This window comes from Manacus vitellinus, unplaced genomic scaffold, assembly GCF_001715985.3.
Source record: "Manacus vitellinus isolate BGI_N305 unplaced genomic scaffold, ASM171598v3 scaffold_23_pilon, whole genome shotgun sequence".
Classification (NCBI taxonomy): domain Eukaryota; kingdom Metazoa; phylum Chordata; class Aves; order Passeriformes; family Pipridae; genus Manacus; species Manacus vitellinus.
This window is the reverse complement of record NW_021939718.1, coordinates 1,821,249-1,827,348: the sequence shown is the minus strand read 5'-3', so window position 1 is coordinate 1,827,348 and position 6,100 is coordinate 1,821,249. Positions and strand designations below refer to the sequence as shown.

Sequence of the window (6,100 nt, the reverse complement as noted above, 5' to 3'; positions counted from 1 at the left end):
TTGTTTTTTTTTTTTTTGACTCCACATCTCTGTCGTGCTTCGCGCCCGGCGTGATTCACAGCTGTTTACAGCGGGATGGTCCAAGATGTTTTCCTCTGCCTGTCCGTGGGGGAACCTGAGAGCAGCAGGTTCAGTGTATTCTGTGGCATCAATTCCACCTCTCCGCCCTTCTACCCTGCCCCCCTCCCTCCCAGCTTGTGTGTGTCTCTATGTCTGTGTTAGAAAGCAACACAGGTGAACATTGCAGCAACATTTGTTTAAGGTCATGCATCATCACCTGACGAAATGCCTTAATAAAACTGCTGATTTATCGTTTATTTTTATTAACCTCGTCCCAGAGTGAAGAAATGCATGCTGATGTTACTCACGGAACCAACGAAGGCAAGTCTTTCTAAACTGTTAGGATGTGTTATGTGCAGTTTTAGGATTTAAGCCTCTCAGTTTCCCCTTCCCCACTCCCCCAAAAGAACGTTACACTTTGAATTATTTAACAATATAATTTGCATGGAATTTTTGTTACTCTGAAGTGCAAACTTTAAAGGCCTCCTGAGTATGTGTGATGTAATGAACCTTCTCAATGAGATCTACCATATTTTCTGTAGAAATTAAAAAATGCACTTCAACAGCTGCAGTGTGCTGTGGTCAGTATAACACACACCAAAAAATTCAGCACACACAGACTATGGAGTGCTCTGAACTCCTAAAGGAATAACAATTTAAAATTCATGCTGCTACTCCTCTTCTAAGGTGCAAAATATAACACAGCATATCATGCACTATGTTCCCGCACAATTAGTTAAGATGTCACACTGCATTTAAATACATTTTTTGTAAATTAACCTGTGTTTGCATAGGTTGCTAATTTTTAGGTGGAATTTTTTGAATGCATGGAGTCAAACTAAAGTTGTTGTTGCTCTGTGTTGGCTGCAGAGCTTGCTAGTATGATAAAGGAAATGTGTGCTTGTGTGTATACAGGGGAGCCATATGTACATGTGTCAGTCTAGGTACATGTGTGTGTATGTGTTTGAGCTAAAATATATATGTAGATGTATGTAGTTACACCATAAAATATCAAGTAACCAGCCCATTTTTTATCATAATTACAAAAGCATGAAAACAGGGAAGTAATCTCCTTTGTGAGACACTGCTCAAAATTAATACTGTCATCAAGAAGTATCACAAAGACATTGCTAATCTGCCAGTCTGCTAAGTCTCAAATACTGCAGAAATATTGCTAATTTATTTCTCCTTCCAGATTCTAAGCCTTTGAAATCAAGCATTTCTTTTTTTAAACAGGTATTATTTATCCTCATATAGACTGCTTTTTTACAACCAGTGCTTTTTACTTGAGAGACATAAGAGCTCATCGTGCCAGTCTTCTTTGTAGAAAATTCAGAGACTCACACAGAATGGTTAGAATACTTATAATGCTGCATTATGAGTTACTGAACTTCTTCATTACCTCTCAGGCTGTTCAGGCACAATAGGAGCAACTGAATCAGACATCTGATACATCCAGAGGCACACGATCACTTTGATATTATGTAAAATTCTAATGAGCTTTTCTGAATTGGCAGATAGGCAGAAAGATGTGGTTTTTATGGCAATAGCTGGGGCAGTAGTGCTGGTGATGAAGCATGTGTTGCATAGGACAGGTTTATGAGCTTATGGATTAAATTCTTTCAGTCAGAGGCACGGAAATTCAAGTGCTCCTTGTGTATGTGTGTGTGCGTGTGTGTATGCTTATATAGGTGTCTATGTACATATATGGGTGTGTATGTACATATCTGCATATAACCATATTAACACAGATGGATATGTACATGTTCATGCAAGCCCATCACCAGATGTCACATGTCACCGGATTTACACTTAAATGCAAATGGGTATTTCCAAAGATGTAAGGTGTACCTTCAAAACACCAAGCCCTGTTCTCACAACCACCTCACTTACATTCTGACTTACTCTGAAGTAACTGCAATACACACGTTTTGTTGATTGCTCATTGGAGCACATCAAAAGAGCCAACATGATGGTTATGATGTAGCTGATCATTAGCCATATTACGGATTACATTTTCTAGCTCTCAGACACTTAGTAAGGCCTTAAAATCATCGGGTGTCCATTAAGTATCTGCTTATTCTGAATATTACAAAAATGTATGCAGCAGTTTAGGGCACATTTCCAAGACTTCAACGTGGAAAGTTTAAGCAATGCACAGTTTTGAAAATTCTGCCCAAAATATCACCTGAATTGTCAAAACCAGCAGTTAACACAGCCTGCTCTCTTCCAGTTTACATAATTGAATAAAACTTATTTATTCCAAAGTCACTGTAGAAACATCAGCCTATTGTAAGACATGGAATACAAACACTGACTTCTTCCTCCTAGTTGCCTAATAAATTCCCACTAATGGTCTGCAGATTAGTATGTGATTGTCATGCTTGCTTTCTAATCTTTTTATAGGTCTGCAGACACCTGTGACATAAAGAAGAAATATCCTGCATGGATTTTTTAAGAATAAACAGTCTCTATTGACTTTAAAGAGGAATGCTTATGATTCTCTAATCATTGCAATCAGACCCCCATCCTATCTCCAGCATCCCCACCTTCTGTGTGGAAGACACACAGGAATCCCCCTTAAGCTGCTGTGAGGTACCTAAGAGGGCGTAGTGTTACATAAATTCCATTTTCACACTAAATTATGGCAGAATTCATGTAGAGTTAAACCACCATGGCATGCCAGTACAGCCCAGGCCACCTCTCCTTGTAGAGCAGCATCCCTTTCCTCCCAGCCAGGTAAGTCACTTGACTGTCTTGTCTTTCAATAAAGGTGCCCCATCTTTTCTTTTGTGATCACTATTTCATTTGATAACAACTGCAGATTATACTTCTGCTATGTTAAACCTATAGTGTGCAAAGGAATATCTACCACAAATTACAAACTAAAAAAAGTCAGATTATTAAGAATTCAGTCTCAGAAAAAAATACATTATCAAGCCCACACACAGTCAGTGATTATACCTGGAAACACTGTGTGCTGTTAAATAAGATATATTCATATCTGTAGGTGATACATGTCATTGTCTGACTTCTATTAAACAAACAAACAAAAAAATTACCGTTTCTTGTCATGATTTCACTACCTGTGTTCTGTCTGTGTTGTCTAAACCTGAAAAATAGCCCCCTCCAAAAAAGCAAAGGATCACAATTTAAACACTTTCAGTGTTTGATTCTTGTTCCAGAAATGCATGTGAATGGGTAAACTTATGTGTTTAGAAGGCACTGAGTATATTAACTTCCAAGATTATTAGATAAATCACTAAAACGCTTGACTCTAGGTTAAATGGGGAAATAACTAGCCACATTTCCTGAAGATGATCTAATATGACAGAAAACAGATATGAGTGATGTCCTTCTATATCTGCAGGGTTAAATATGGTAAAATCAATATTTACTGGAAATCATATGAATAATTTACATATTTAAAATTTTATTGTTATTTCTGGAGAATTATGGTTAAAAATAAAAGGCTAAAAATATTATTTGGGGTTGCTGAATAGAAGTGACCAAAATTATAGAGGCAGATCTATGATTTGCATGCTACAAGCTGCCAGTTACTTAATAAAGGATGGAGGCTCCACCTAGCCTTCGGTTCAAAACATGCAAAATATACTAAGCCAGCCTTTCCCCACTGGATTTCCCAGCCCTTCCAGACCTATGCTGAAACCCGAATTATCAGGAAGGCGTGGTCTCTATTTACAGCCCCAAAAGCTTATCAAGGGCCGCAGGGTTAAATAAATACAATGTAAGCTGCTCGCTTTCATTGCATTATATCCAATAGAGCAGCCTTAGCTGAAAGAAAAAATTAAATAAATTCTTATTATTATTTCCCATGGAGCAACAGTGTTCTTAGATGTTACAATGAAGGAGTTTCACCCGTTCCACGGACCAGTGTGGACCGTGGTTGTTGAAGGATTTTGACCACATTTTTGGTGGATAGAGAGATGCAAGGGGACACTCCTGGGCCGTAGTGAGCGGCTGGGCTGCACCCTTCTGCCAGGTACACTCCTGAGTTGAGTCGCTTTGGCCAGGATGGATTTGGAGAACCCGGGAAGTGATGGCTGCTTGTTCTGAGTGATCCACTATGTGGGAGGCACTGGATGAACTAACTGCTGCGAGCAATCCCTTGTACCTCGACCAGCTGCAAGATATGCCTCCAACTTCTCTCCTTCCCCCTCCTTTTTTTTTCCTGCCCATTTCCCTCCCCCCTTCAAGTTTTTTTCTCCAGTTTTTTTTTTTTGTTTTGTTGTTGTTGTTTGGTTATTTTTTTAAGCTCAACTATGTAAAGGCCTGTTATACTTCAGCCCTGTGACTGTTTGTTCCTGTGTCTGCACACCTGCACACCTTTTGAGGGCACCCAGGCATTGCAAAAAAAAGCTCCCTCAGAAGCCATAGCTTGGCAACTGCTGGTAGTCTGCCAGATAATTAACATTTCTCGCAACCAAATACAGCTCCACGACCAACAGGTTTATCTTCAGACACACAAAACCAGCTCACCAGCATAAGACACTGTGTCCAGTCATAAAACCCTGCCTTGTTAATCAAATGTCCCTTGCCAGGAGCAAGAGTTCTGTCGGGGAGACCCTGTCCGGCTACCCGGGGAGAGGCGGCCTCCACGGGCTCACAGGGATCTGGGAAACCTCCACCTGTCCGGGGCTCAGCACCCGAAATTTTGCCAGGAATTCAGGACACCAACACACATACATAAACACTTGCGGTACTTACATTTCTTCGCCTTTATCAGGGAAAGATGTGACCCCAGATCTAGGGGGAAAGCTGAGCCAACGATGACAAACAAAGATCCCCACGGCCAAGGCCCCTCAGATCAGAGAAAGCTCTCCCAATTTTCCATAAATTCACGTCTTTCCCCTCGCCATCCCTATGTAAAAGTGCTGCTTAGCTCCACAGTATTATTCTTGTTCCAAGGACTCTAAAAGAGTTAGAAATGTTCCATCCAGAAAAATGGGAGAGAAACACAGAAAGTTGGCTTGGGTTTGCCTTATATTTTTCCTTTTTTTCTGCAATGCTTCCTATGCCCCGGAGTAGAAAGTGAACTGTTGTATGTGAGGCTCTGCAAGTTTTTTGGGGGAGTTGGCCAAGGTCTAGTCCAGCCCTCTCTGCTGAGGAGGACGTGCTCTGAAATTCAAGCAATTTCCCCAACGCTTTTGTTGCTGATGAACTGAAGCCCTATTGTTCATCCATTGCCACGGTCTTTTTCAGTTCCTATTATAGGTTGTATGTTGCCAGAGATAATGAATTTGCACCAAAAACCTCTCATAGTCCCATTTTGACAGATGGAACAAATTAAAAATGTCTAGTGTAAAGAAGAGCAATGGCTACCTCTTCCTAGAGAAGAAGGGAAGCTTGCATTTCTTTGGAAACTTAGGAAAAAAAAAAAAGTGAAGCAAAAGGTCGAGTGTTCTAAGGTGTTTTCGTTCAGCTAAATTCCAGAAGAAGAGTTTCATCCGAGTCTTGTTTTTGGAAGGCACTGCCATTTGTGCAACTTTTGTCCAAACCAAGTAGCCGGTCAACAGCAGGAAAAAAAAAAAAAAAGAAAAAAATTAGAAAAAAAATCGTAACAAAAAATACCCTTCTCCCATCCCTGCTTTCATGCGAACTTGTAGCGTGACCTCTCGTCGCTGGAAGGAGGGTGTCCTAAAGAGCTGCCCGTTCCTTCTATCCCCACTCATCCATCGCTCTGGGTTTGGAAACAGCGTGAAAACGCCCGTAAAAGCCCCGGCTAGGTTTTAGGGCGCAGGGGGCGGGTGGGGAGAAGTTTGGATGTGCGCCGGAATGGGAGGTGTGCAGAGAGGAAGGGATGGAGGCAGGGATGGAGGAGGGATAGAAGGAGAAAGGTGCAGGGCGAGGGGGCGGCAGGATGGCTCGTTCCTGCACCAGCCCCCGCCTGGGGGGCGTGTGGGGTGTGACGCCTGGGGGGCGTGTGGGGTGGTGTCGTGTTGGTCCCTCACAGTGAGTCTGCTTTACGCGACGCCGCGAGTGGGCAGTTGTCAAGGAGGGTATGTGTGTGGGGAGGGGG

At 41.8% G+C, this 6,100-nt stretch overlaps 1 long non-coding RNA gene across 1 annotated transcript in view; it reads right to left on the bottom strand.

Moving 5' to 3' along the window:
- The window catches only part of LOC108639722, a 46,245-nt gene that overhangs the window by 36,667 nt on the left and 3,478 nt on the right, over nucleotides 1-6,100 (bottom strand). Inside the window, exon 2 of the long non-coding RNA XR_001920692.2 lies at nucleotides 4,789-5,566. This is a non-coding gene — a long non-coding RNA (uncharacterized LOC108639722). The remainder of the gene's footprint in view (nucleotides 1-4,788; nucleotides 5,567-6,100) is intronic.